Source organism: Marmota flaviventris, chromosome 5, assembly GCF_047511675.1.
Source record: "Marmota flaviventris isolate mMarFla1 chromosome 5, mMarFla1.hap1, whole genome shotgun sequence".
Classification (NCBI taxonomy): Eukaryota; Metazoa; Chordata; class Mammalia; order Rodentia; family Sciuridae; genus Marmota; species Marmota flaviventris.
Window position 1 is genome coordinate 110,751,627 of NC_092502.1, and position 12,371 is coordinate 110,763,997.

The 12,371-nt window shown below is 38.5% G+C and overlaps 1 long non-coding RNA gene across 1 annotated transcript in view; it reads left to right on the forward strand.

Moving 5' to 3' along the window:
* LOC114105219 (uncharacterized) overlaps positions 1 to 12,371 on the forward strand; it is a 40,817-nt gene that overhangs the window by 16,381 nt on the left and 12,065 nt on the right. The gene's annotated exons all lie outside the window — the stretch shown is intronic.

Below are 12,371 nucleotides of genomic sequence, written 5' to 3' on the forward strand. Positions count from 1 at the left end.
GAGAGAATTTTAGTTTAGTTTTGTTTTGTTTTTTGTTTTAGTTTTCGGCGGACACAACATCTTTGGTTTTTTTTTTTATGTGGTGCTGAGGACCGAACCTGGGCCACAGGCATGCCAGGCGATCGCGCTACCGCTTGAGCCACATCCCCAGCCCAGAATTGCAATTTTGAGATCAGCCTGGGCAACATACTGAAACTCTGTCCAAAATAAAAAATTAAAGGGTCTAGGGATGTAACTCAGTGGTAGAACACCCCTGGGTTCAATACCCAGTAACAAAAACAAACAAAAAACCCCAAGTGATTATATATTATGTATCCAGTAACATATCTACCTCAATTTGTTTCTGAGAAAAAGTGCATAAATTATATCCCTGGTTTACATTGTGGTATTGTATTATGATATGGTATTGACAACATATTTATTGCTTTATTAAAAATGTATTGCAGGGGCTGGGGATGTGGCTCAAGCGGTAGCGCGCTCGCCTGGCATGCGTGCGGCCAGGTTTGATCCTCAGCACCACATACAAACAAAGATGTTGGGTCTGCCAAGAACTAAAAAAATAAATGTTAAAATTCTCTCTCTCTCTCTCTCTCTCTCTCTCTCTCTCTCCCCCCTCTTAAAAAAAAAATGTGTTGCAGGCTGGGGTTGAAGCTCAGTGGTAGAGGGCTTGCCTAGTATGTGTGAGGCACTGCATTTGATCCTCAGCACCACATAAAAATAAATAAAACAAATATATTATTAAATTTTTAAATAAATAAATAAAATAAAGATATTGTGTCCATCTATGACTAAAAATATATGAAAAAGAAGGTACTATTTTCCACAAAAATACCAAGACTATTCAATGGAAAAAGGATAATCTTTTCAACAAATGATATTATGAAAACTGGGGATACACATGCAAGAAAATGAAGTGGGCTCTTACCTTATGCCATGGGATGGCTAATGTGTCAGCTTGATTGGGATATGCAGAGAGCTGGTAAAGCAATCTTTCTGGGTACGCCTGTGAGGGTGTTCCAAAAGAGATTAGCATTTGAATCAGTAAACTGAGTAAATCTGAGCAGATCTGCCCTCACCAACGTGGATGGGTATCATCCATCCTGTTGAAGAGCCTGAATAGAACATAGGACAAAAAGGAAGAGGAAGGGCAAACTCAGTTTTGTTGTTGTTGTTGGACTGGGTATTGAACCCCAGGGTACTTAACTACTGAGTGACATCCCCAGTCCTTTTTAATCTCTTATTTTGAGACACAGTCTCACTAACTTCCTTAGGGCTTTGCTAAGTTGCTAAGGCTAGACTCGAACTTGCAGTCCTCCCCCATCAGCCCTCAGGAACTGCTGGACTGCTGGGATTACAGGCGTGTGCCACTGCACCTGGTCAAACTTGTCCTCTTATCTGGGACATTCTTCTTCTCCTGCACTCATACATCAGAGCTCTAGATTCTCTGGCCTTCAGATTCAGACCGAATTATACCACTGGCTTCCCTGGTCCTTCAACTCATAGATCTTGTAGTTTGGGACTCCTTGGTCTTCAGAATTACATTAACCAATTCCCATAATAATAAATATATATAAATGTATAATAAATATATATGCACATATATATCTATTATATGTCTATTTTATATTATACATATATTAGATATATAGATATATATGTCTAATATCTATTATATATGTCAATTTATCTCTATCTCTTATCTATCCTATTGGTTCTGTTTATCTCAAGAATCCCTACTAACACATATAAAAATTAACTCAAAATGGACCACACCCTAAATGTGACAGCCAAAACTATATAAAACATGGGAAAGTTTCATGACTTGGGATTTGGATTTTTTGGATATGACATCAAACTCAGTCAACAAAAGAAAAAAAAAAGGTAATTGGACTTCATCAAAGTTAAAAAATTTTGTGCATACAAGGACACTACCAACAAAAAGGCAACAATACACAGAATATGAGAAGAAAAGAATTGCAGTTCAACAACAATAAAAAAAAAAAAGCCAATTCAAAATAGGCAAAAGACTTGAACAGACATTTCTTCAAAGAAAATAAACAAACTGGCTATATGTTCATAAAGAGATATTTAACATCTAATGATATTTAATCATTAAGGGAATGTAATTCAAAGCCACTATGAGGTAATATTTCACACTTATTTGGATGACTATTATTAAAGCAACAAATGGAGAAACAGAAAATACAAGTGTAATAAGTGTTGGTGAGTGTTATGATTTGGATATGGTATGAGTGTGTCCCCCAAAGGTTCACATGATAGAAAACTGGTCCCCACTATGGTAGTGTTGAGTGGTGGACCTTTAGAGGTAGGGCCTAGTGCAAGGTATTTAGCTCAAAGGAGTGCTGTTCTTGGAAGGAATTAATATGGTTCTCACAGGGTGCTGGTAAGTTATTGCTAGAGCAGATTGTTTAAAAAAACAAACAAAAGAAAAGGAAGAAGAAAAAAAAAAGAAAAAAGCAAAGCAGAGCAAACCTGGACCCTGAATCTCTTGGGCTTCCTGTTTCATACTCTGCCGTACATGGTCACACCATGAGATCCTCTGCTATATTGGGATATGCATCCTGGGTATCCCTTATCAGAGCCAATACCATGCTGTTTAGGCTATCTCTCTTCCTTTTTTTTCTCTTATACTAAGGATCAAACCAAGAGTCTCACACATCTAGGCAAGCCCTTGACCACTGAGCCATATCCCCCAACCCTTTTTATTTTTTCTTTTGAGACAGGGCCTTGCTGAGACTGGCTTTGAACTTGCTATCCTCCTGCCTCAGACTCCCGAACCACTAGGATTACAGTCATGTACCATTGCTCCTGGCCTAATTTTTAATTTTAAAAAAGGGTCTCACTAAGTTACCCAAGCTGGATTTGATTTTCTGACCCTCTTGCTTCAGCCTCCCATAATGCCTGGGTTATTTATTTTTATTTTTTGGTGCTGAGTATTGAATGGACCTCACTCATGTGCTCTACCAACTTTATTATAATTTAATTTCTCCTAGATCTAAATATCCCCATTATACAGAATTTTTGGTGGTTATTCTTGTTTGCTTATGTTTTTTTCAATTTATCAAGATTAATATTTTCATAGGGATAGTGTTAAATTTATAAGTGAGCCTATAAAGAGTTGAGAGTGTTACCGTGAGTTATTCCTCTCAAATCTTGGGTATCTCCACATTTTTTCCCCCAGGTAACAGATGGCTAGGTAAAGCCACCTATAGAACCTTTCTAACCCAGTCTAGGAACTCAAGGACTTGCCTGAGGTTAGATCCTGATCTACTCCTTTGCCAGATTTGAGTTCTCCTCCTAGTAGTACCTCCTAGACCTCTACCTACCATCCTCCCCCTTATTGGATACTCTCACCCACTGGAAGGTAGGAGTTCTCTGCTTCAAACACCAAAGATGGTTGAATAGTGAGGACAATCTATGCCCCATGTTAGGAGTTGCATTGTGTACTCCCAAAATAAAAGTTGAAATCGGTACCTTGGAATGTGGCCTATTTGGAAATAATGCAATTTTAGATATGCTTAGTTACTTTAAAATGAAGTCATACTGGAGTAGGTTGGTTTATTAATCCCACATGATTGGGGTTGTTAAAGAAGGGGAGAAGAAACACAGAGGCAGAGATGGTTGTGCTTCCGTTGCAAGCCAAGGAATGCTGCAGATTTCTACAAACCACAAATATGAGGGGCCAAGGAAAGGTTTCTGAGGGAGTGTGGACCTGCTGACACCTTGACCTTGGATTTCTAGTTTCTAGAACTGTAAGACAATAGATTTCTGTTGTTTTCGGCCACCCAGTTTGTGGTATGTACTTTGTTCATACAGCCCTAGGAAACTAATACACCTATCATCCTCGCTTCCCTGTTTTCCTGAAGACTAGTCTGACACTCCTAAAGGCTTTTGTCTTAGTCACTCTGGAAAGATGGACAGAGGTAGAGAGTTCAAGATACTGGGGCTAGGGACAGAGCTCAGTGGTAGAGCTTGGGCACTTAACATATTTGCAATCCCTAGACTCAAAACAAAAACAAAAAATAAGGTGGATTTACAGAGGCTCCAGAAACTTAAAGGGGGCCTTCCCTGATCATCAGTTTTTGAAAATTTTTATTTCTATTTTTATTTTTGTGTGGTACTGGGGATTGAGCCCAGGGCCTCTCACTTGAGTTATATCACTGAGTTATATCCCCAGCCCTTTTCAAAATTTAATTTTGAGACAAGAGTCTCACTAAATTGCCTAGGTTGGTCTTGAACTTGCAATCCTCCTGCCTCAGCCTCGTGAGTTGCTGGGATTACAAGTGTGGACCATTGTGCACAGCTTTGATCACCCAATTTTAAGTAGCCATCCAACTATTCTCTGTGCCATCACAATTACTATCTGATGTCTTCCTTATGCGTTATTAGTCTCTTTTACTAGAATATAGGCTGCAGGATAGCAGGGACTGTGTCTTTTCTGTTCACCATTGTATCCCTTGCCTGACATGTGGTAGACAATACTTTTTGAATGATAAATAAATTTCTACCCCATCATTAACTCTGTGACCTTGAGAACGTTACATAATTATTCCAGCCCTCAGTGTCTTTAGCTATAAAATGGGAAGAAGTGTATATACTGCAAGCAAGTAGGCAAGGGATGCTGCAGGAGAGATTAGCCTACTTGGCTTAGTTTGGTTTGATTGGGAGGCATAACTCAGACTGCAAACACCACTGGGTTTTCCACTATGTTTGTTTTGCTGCTGTAAACCCAGTAGCAAACATAGTACCCGACATAAGGTAGATGTGTTAACTTTTCATTGCTGTGACAAAATACCTGATAATCAACTTAAACAGAGAAAAGATTTATTTGGCTCATAATTTCAGAGGTTTTAGTCCATGATCTCTTGACTCTGTTGTTCTGTGGACTGATGTGAGGCAGAATGTCATGGGGCAGAATGCATGGTGGAGCAGATCTGCTAACCTCATGGCAGTTGGAAAACAGAAAGAAAGAAAGGGGCTGGGGTTCCAATATCCTCTTGAAGGGTACCTCCCCAATGATCTAACTTCTTCCTATGAGATTCTACTTCTCAGAAGTTCAACCACCTCCCAATAGTGCCACAACCTTTAATATGTGAGCCCGTGGGGATATTTAAGTAAGTAGGTGATTCATGAATTTGTTGAATAAATGATTGGAAGGTATCATGGGGACAAGAGTTGTGAGAGCTACTTAAGAAGTAAAAGCTTGTCACAAGTTGGAAGTTGGGGAGAGTGAAAGATACGCAGAGGTTCTGGCTGAGAGGAAACCAAGAGGTTCTTTGTTTCTTTTTTAATGAATGTTTTATTTGGTTGGGTGGGGCTCCCCTGGCATGGCTATTATAATTTACAGACTTTTCACTGGGAGGCAATTCCAAAGTCTAGAAATGAACTTCAGGAAAAACAGTAGATCCAACCCCACACCAGTTTCTTTTGTTTGGCTGTTTTTTGTTTTTTTTTTAAGAGATGGGTTCTTGCTGGGCATGGCACACACCTATAACCCCAGTTACCGTGGAGGCTGATACAGAAGGATCACAAATTCCAGGCTTAGAGAAACCCTGTCTCAAAACAACAACAACAACAAAAAAAAAAAAAAAAAAAGAGGCCTGAAAATGTAGTTCAATTATAGAGTACCGCTGGGTTCAATCCCCTGAATAGAGAAAAGTAAAAAAATCTTAAAAAGAAATGGGTATCCTCATGATCCCCATGATGCTGAGGCTGGCTTTGAACTTGCAATCCTTCTGCCTCAGCCTCTGAGGTAGCTGGGATTACAGACACATGTGAAATACCTGGTTACTACCTCAACTTTTAACTTAAGGGAACATGGAGTTTGTCTGAGACCTCTGCACCCTCCTTTTTTAGGTATTGACTAGCACTACGATAGTCACTCCTAGAAAGGGTCTCTCAGAGTGGGCCAAGAAGAGGAATGGCAGAGTTGGTTGCTATATACCAGTGGACAGTAAAACCAAGATTTTTATGAGGAAGGTAGGGAATGCTGCTGGGTGGCAGGTCTCATGCCTTTAGAAATCCAGAGTTGCAAATCAGAGCCACAGGCTCTTTCCCTCTCCACCTCCAGGATTAAAAATAATAATAAACTTAATCTAGCATTTCCAATTTCTTTGGTCTTATCCCAAAGCTACTAAGAGTAGTGACGCCACATCCTCCCCTGTCCTTGGGGACTGGACTTAGCTGTCCACAGTTTTTACAACATGTAAAGAAAGGAAGTATCGCCCCTTCCAACAACACCCTTTGAACCAGTGGGCCATACCCTCCAATTTGCACGAGCTCAGCCCCTTGGAAAAGAAGAATTAGGCTTTAAAGGTAGGCAAAATAAGAAAGTTTGGGTTTTTTAAGTGGAAACAAAAACACATTTATAAACCTTTTTCTAAATCTCAGCTTCTGCAGGCAAAAATTGAATAAGATAATATTTACCCTTTGTCCTCTTCCAATTTTGGATAAGGAAACAAACAAAAACCCACTTCTCTCTATTAAATTGAATTAGGTAAAAATCATATACATATATATGCATATATGTATATATGTATATGATTTTTAAGATCTATGATGATTTAGGTCTGTTTTGAAGAAGTTGTTTTATAGATTTATAAAACCCAGAAATTTAAAAGTTATTTATTTATTTCTATTATTTAAAGGGTTTATTAACTGGTTTGGGTAGAATTTTAAACAAAGCTTTCAATCCTCTTATTTGGGATAGCTATATGTTGAATAATTATAATGAAATAGTTACATAAAAACCCTTTCCTTTATTGTGATGCTGGGGAATAAACCCAGGGCTTCACATATGCTAAGCATGTGCTCTACCACTGAGCTATACCCCCAGGCCCCAGATTTAAAAATCATCTTAAAAATTAGATATAATCAGTCTGTGTTGCTATTTTGAAAAATTCAATTTTTGTTATCAGGGCGTTTCAGTTATTTGTATATTTATGTAACTATCTCAAAATTCCTAAGCTTGTTTCTTGTCTTCTAAGAGGCTCAGTTAAACTAGACCACAAAGAAAGCAAAGGTCAAAGCATGAAAGTAAATATTTGGACTGCCTCTTAAAACAACTCTGCCAGGTGCAATATTCCCATAAAATAGTGTTTCTGAAACCAGCTGTGGTGATGAAAAACATAATTGAATTGTTTTCATTTTAATACCCCGACCTCATATGTTTATTTCTGAAAACTGTCTTTTGTATTTTTCTCATTCAATATTGATATCTAAATTCCTGTTCTCTCCATGTCTCTGAACCTACTCTCTAAATGTACTCATTTCATCCCCATGTCTGGGAATATTTTCACTGAGTACATATTCTATATTTCATGTTCTTTGGAATCTTTTGACCTGGTAGGTCTCCAAATCACTCACCAGAACACTCCACACCCTGCTCCCCATCCAGACAGCCAAAACCGTCTGTGGAGCTAGTCCCTTCCTTTTCCCACCCTGGACTTGCAGAAGGGTGGCCAGCAGCAGGAGTAGTTGCCTGGTACTCAGAAAACAGCCCTGAAAGAAGACTTGACTTTTGTTGCTTGATTTTTATGCCTTTGTGTTTTTTAAAATTTATTTATTAATTTTATTTTAAAAATTAAATTATTTATTTATTCTAATTTGTTATACATGATGGCAGAATGTAATTCATTTCATGTTACACATATAGAGCACAATTTTTTTTTAGAGAGAGAGAGAGAGAATTTTTTTTTAATATTTATTTTTTAATTTTCGGTGGACACAACATCTTTGTTTGTATGTGGTGCTGAGGATCGAACCCGGGCCGCATGCATGCCAGGTGAGCACGCTACGCTTGAGCCACATTCCCAGCCCCATAGAGCACAATTTTTTAAGTTACTGATTATATGCAAAATATGTTCACACCATTCGTGTCTTCATACATGTTCTTAGGGTAATGATGTCTAACTCATTCCACTATCATTCTTATCCCCTTCCCCCTTCCTTCCCCTCCCTCTCCTTTGCTCTAAAGTTCTTCCATTCCTCCCATGCTCCCCCACATTGCCATTATGAGTCAGCATTAATTTATTTTTGAGACATGATTTTGGTATGTTGCCCAGGCTGGTATTGCCCATCCCTGGTATCCAGGGATCCTCCTGCCTCAGCCTAATGAGTAGCTGGTACTACAAGCATGTGCCAGCACACTGGGCTCTTTTTTCTTTTCTTCTTTTCTTTCTTTTTCTTTCTTTCTTTTTCTTTTCTTTTTTTTTGTTGTTAAAATAACCTAAAATAACTGTCCTTAACTAATCTGGCCAGTCCAACCGGCAGTCCAGCCATAACATCTGTTGACCTAAGTAAATTCCAGCATCAAATCCCAAACAGATGTGAAACAGACCCCCTTTGAAATGAAAAGCAACTTCTGGATAACTGCTTTTCTGCATCCTGTACTTCTTCCTGCTGAGGACAGATGCCAAGGAAGCTGAGACTAATGTGTTCTCTGGCTCACTAAATCTTCATAGGTATATTTTCTATCTTATTGTCCTACTGGGCCTCTTCTTCTCTTATGAAAGCTTTTTGCATTCCCTGATCCTCCTGTGCCCACCCTCAACGCCCCTGTTTCTCACCCCCAACAAGATGGAGACTTGAAGAGACAGGTCTCTTCTGTATTCTTCAAAGTTGGCTTTGAATAAACCTAATTTTCATGCCAACCTGACTCCCAAATTTTTTGTGGAGCAACAAGAGGTAAAGCCTTTCTCCCCCATTGTTACAGATGAATTTAACTAAGTTCAAAACTACATCAAATGGGGCTGGGGTTGTAGCTCAGTGATAGAGCACTTGTCTAGCACATATGAGGCACTGGGTTCAATCCTTAGAACCACATAAAAATAAATAAATAGGGCTGGGGTTGTAGCTCAGTGGTAGAACACCAGACTGGCACATGTGAGGCACTGGGTTTGATCCTTAGTACCACATAGAAATAAATAAATAAATGTACCCTGTCCATCTACAACTATAAATAAATAAATAAAGTAAAGGTATTGTGTCCATCTACAACTAAAAACAAAATAAAACAAAACCACCAAACAATCCAGCTCAATGGACTTGAATAAATATTTCTTCAGAGAAGATGGATACACAGCCAGTAAACACAGGAAAAGATTCTCAACATCTCTGATCATTAGAAAAATACAAATAAAAACCATAATGAGATACCAAATAATATCTATTAGGATGGCTATTATTATAAAGGAGATAAATAGAGGGAAGGATGGAGAGAGGAAAAAAGAAATACTGGCCAGGATGTGGAGAAATTGGAATGCTTATACGTTGCTGGTGGGAACATCACTAAGATAGGAATTTTGGCACTTTGATCCTCAGTTCTCACCATAAGAAGAGATAAAAATCAAGAAATAAACTGCAGGGAAACAAAGACACTCCAAAAATGACTCATGAATTACTCCTGGACATACACCATGTCGACATCAATGATTACAAACATTCTTGTAATGTGTAATCTCTTCATGTTCTCTACTTTCAAACCCTTAAACCTGAGGGTTTCTAATAAAATCCTGGATATCACTAGCAATTAAGTAACAGCAGCAGAGTGTTTTCTTATTTATGTGAATAGCAATGACCATTTCTACCACCCTGTTGCATCTGGGTGGCTGAGTCACTTGGCAGGCACCTTCCAAATACATGGGGTGGTGGTTCTGAATAGCTTTTTCCCATGGTTTAATTTGGGTTTGCCCTCGGGCAATAACAATCCCCAGAGTACCCTTGAATATTAACAACACTGGCAGGTTTACTGGTCACAAAGAAGTTGGTTTTTTTTTTTTTTTTTTTTTTTTTGCTTTGCTTGTTTTTTGTGGAACTGGGGATTGAATCCAGGGGCTTGAACATGCTAGGCAAGTGCTCTACCACTGAGTTACACCCCCAACCCACAAACAGGTTTTAAATAGGGAAGAGCTGCTATTTCTCCCACATTGCCAACAAAGAGCATTTTCCTCACTTGTCATCCATTCTTCAGCCTCATGCTCTGTACGCAGGGAGAATTCATAGGGATGAATGCAATGTTAGAATAAAAGTGTTTAAACAGGTCCATTTATCTGCAGGCTTTCTGTTTTAGAATTGCTGACAGAGGAAAAGAATGGTTATCATCTCCCATCCCGGTTGTGGGGTTTGGTTCAAGGTCACACACAGGCTTGAGTTTCAAACATGACTCAAGAAACCAACAGGAGCAAGATTGTTTTGCCCCTGCTATAACTGTGTCACTGTTCTACAAAGATCACTACACACTACAGGCAGTTCCCAATTTACGAAAGGATTATGCTTCTAAATTTACTTAAAGTTTTTAAAACTGGCAACATACTTTTCTTCAAAAGATATAATTGTTAAAATTGAAGCATAATATGTGTATAGTAAAGGCACTCATTTTAAGCATTTTATGATTTTTTACGTATGTATGTATGCATGTTTAACCAACCAAATCAAGGTACAACACCCAGAAATCTCCTTTATGTCCCTTCCCAGCCAATACTCATCTCAGAGAAATTTTATTCTCACTGATTAGATTTTTAAATAACTTTTTTAGTAATATATAATAGACATGACAGACATATGTAAAACACCTAAAGTGTACACATCTCAAGGGTAGCGAGCGTTCAATAACTATTTAAATATGTATACTTTCAGTTCGATCCCCAGCACCACTAAATAAATAAATAAATGAATAAATACACTCACGGCTATGGTTTGGTGTGGTTTTTCCCTGCAAAATTTGTGTACTCAGTGTGGCAGTGTTGAGGTGGTAGAACCTTTAAGAGATGGGGCCTACAGCAAGGTGGTTGGGTTATGGGGCTTTGCTCTTGGAAAGGATTAATGCTAATCTCCACAAGTGATTTAGTTCTTGTAAGAATAGCTTGCTATAAAAAGAGTTCACCCCATGTGCTAAGTCTCTTTTCACATGGGTCTCACTTTCTACTTCTCTACTATGATGGGAGGCTACCAGAGGGCATCTCATCAGGATCCCAGTACCATGCTGATGAACTTTCCAGCCACCAGAACCTTGAGCTAAATAAACCACTTTACTTATAAAGTTCCAGCCTCAGGTATTTTGTTATAGAAATACAAAATGGACTATTATTGGTGATACTACCATCTAGAGCTGCACACAAAACATTTTCAAACCTCATGTCCCTTCCCAGTTTAGTCTTACTCTCCTAAAGTAGCCTCTATTCTGACAAATCACTTTAATTTTGTCTACTTTGAAGCTTTACAAAAAAGGAACTGTGTCGAATGCACTCATCTGGTTTTTGTTCAGACAAAATATTGTCATATTTTAGAATTTGTCATTTACATATATATGTGTGTGTATGTGTGTGTGTGTATATATAATTTTTTTTTTGGTGGTACTGGAGACTGAACCCAGTGGTACTCTGAGTTACATCCCAAATTTATTTTCTTTTTTGAGACAGGGTCTTGTTAAGTGACTGAGGTTAGCATAGAACTTGCAATCCTCTTGCCTCAGCCTATCAAGTAGCTGAGACTGCCAGTATGTACCATCATACCTAGCTGATAGCAATAAATAGAGAATTTAAAAATGATTATATGTATGGAAATTACCAGGGAGTGGAATTCATAGTGGTAGACATCTTTATTTTCTATTTTCCAAGTTTTTAGAGTCATTAGATTTTATTTAAAAAACTTTTTGTACAATTTTTTTTCTTTCCAGTGCTGGGGATCAAATCCAGGTCTTATGCATGCTAGGTAAACTCTCTATATCCCCCAGCCCAATGATAGTATAAACATTTTTGAGATAGCATTTTGCTACGTTGCCCAGGTTAGCCTGGAACTCCTGGGTTCAAGCAATCCTCCTACCTCAACTTCTCAGGTAGCTGGGATTATAGGTGCTTGCTACTGCACACAGGTCTATGTTATGTATCTTTTGAACTTTGGTGCATCTCAACATTAGGATCGCTACACAAACTTTCTAGAAATGCACGTAACAACAATACTCACTTCATTATCAACCCTTAAGATCTGTTTTTTCGTTTTTGGTACTGGGGATTGAACTCAGGGACACTCAACCACTGAGCCACATCTCCAGCCCTATTTTATATTTGAAACAGAGACAGGGTTTCACTGAGTTGTTTAGCACCTTGCTTTTGCTGAGGCTGGCTTTGAACTCTCAATCCTCCTGCCTCAGCCTCCCAAGCTGCTGGGATTACAGGCATGTGCCACCTCACCTGGCTAAGATCTCTTTTTTTGTTTTCCTCTATTTTTTTTTTCTTTTAATATTTTTTTGGTTGTCAATAGACCTCTATTTTATTTGTTTATATGTGGTGCTAAAGATTGAACCCAGGGCCTCACACATGCTAGGCTAGCACTACCATGAGCCACAACCCCAG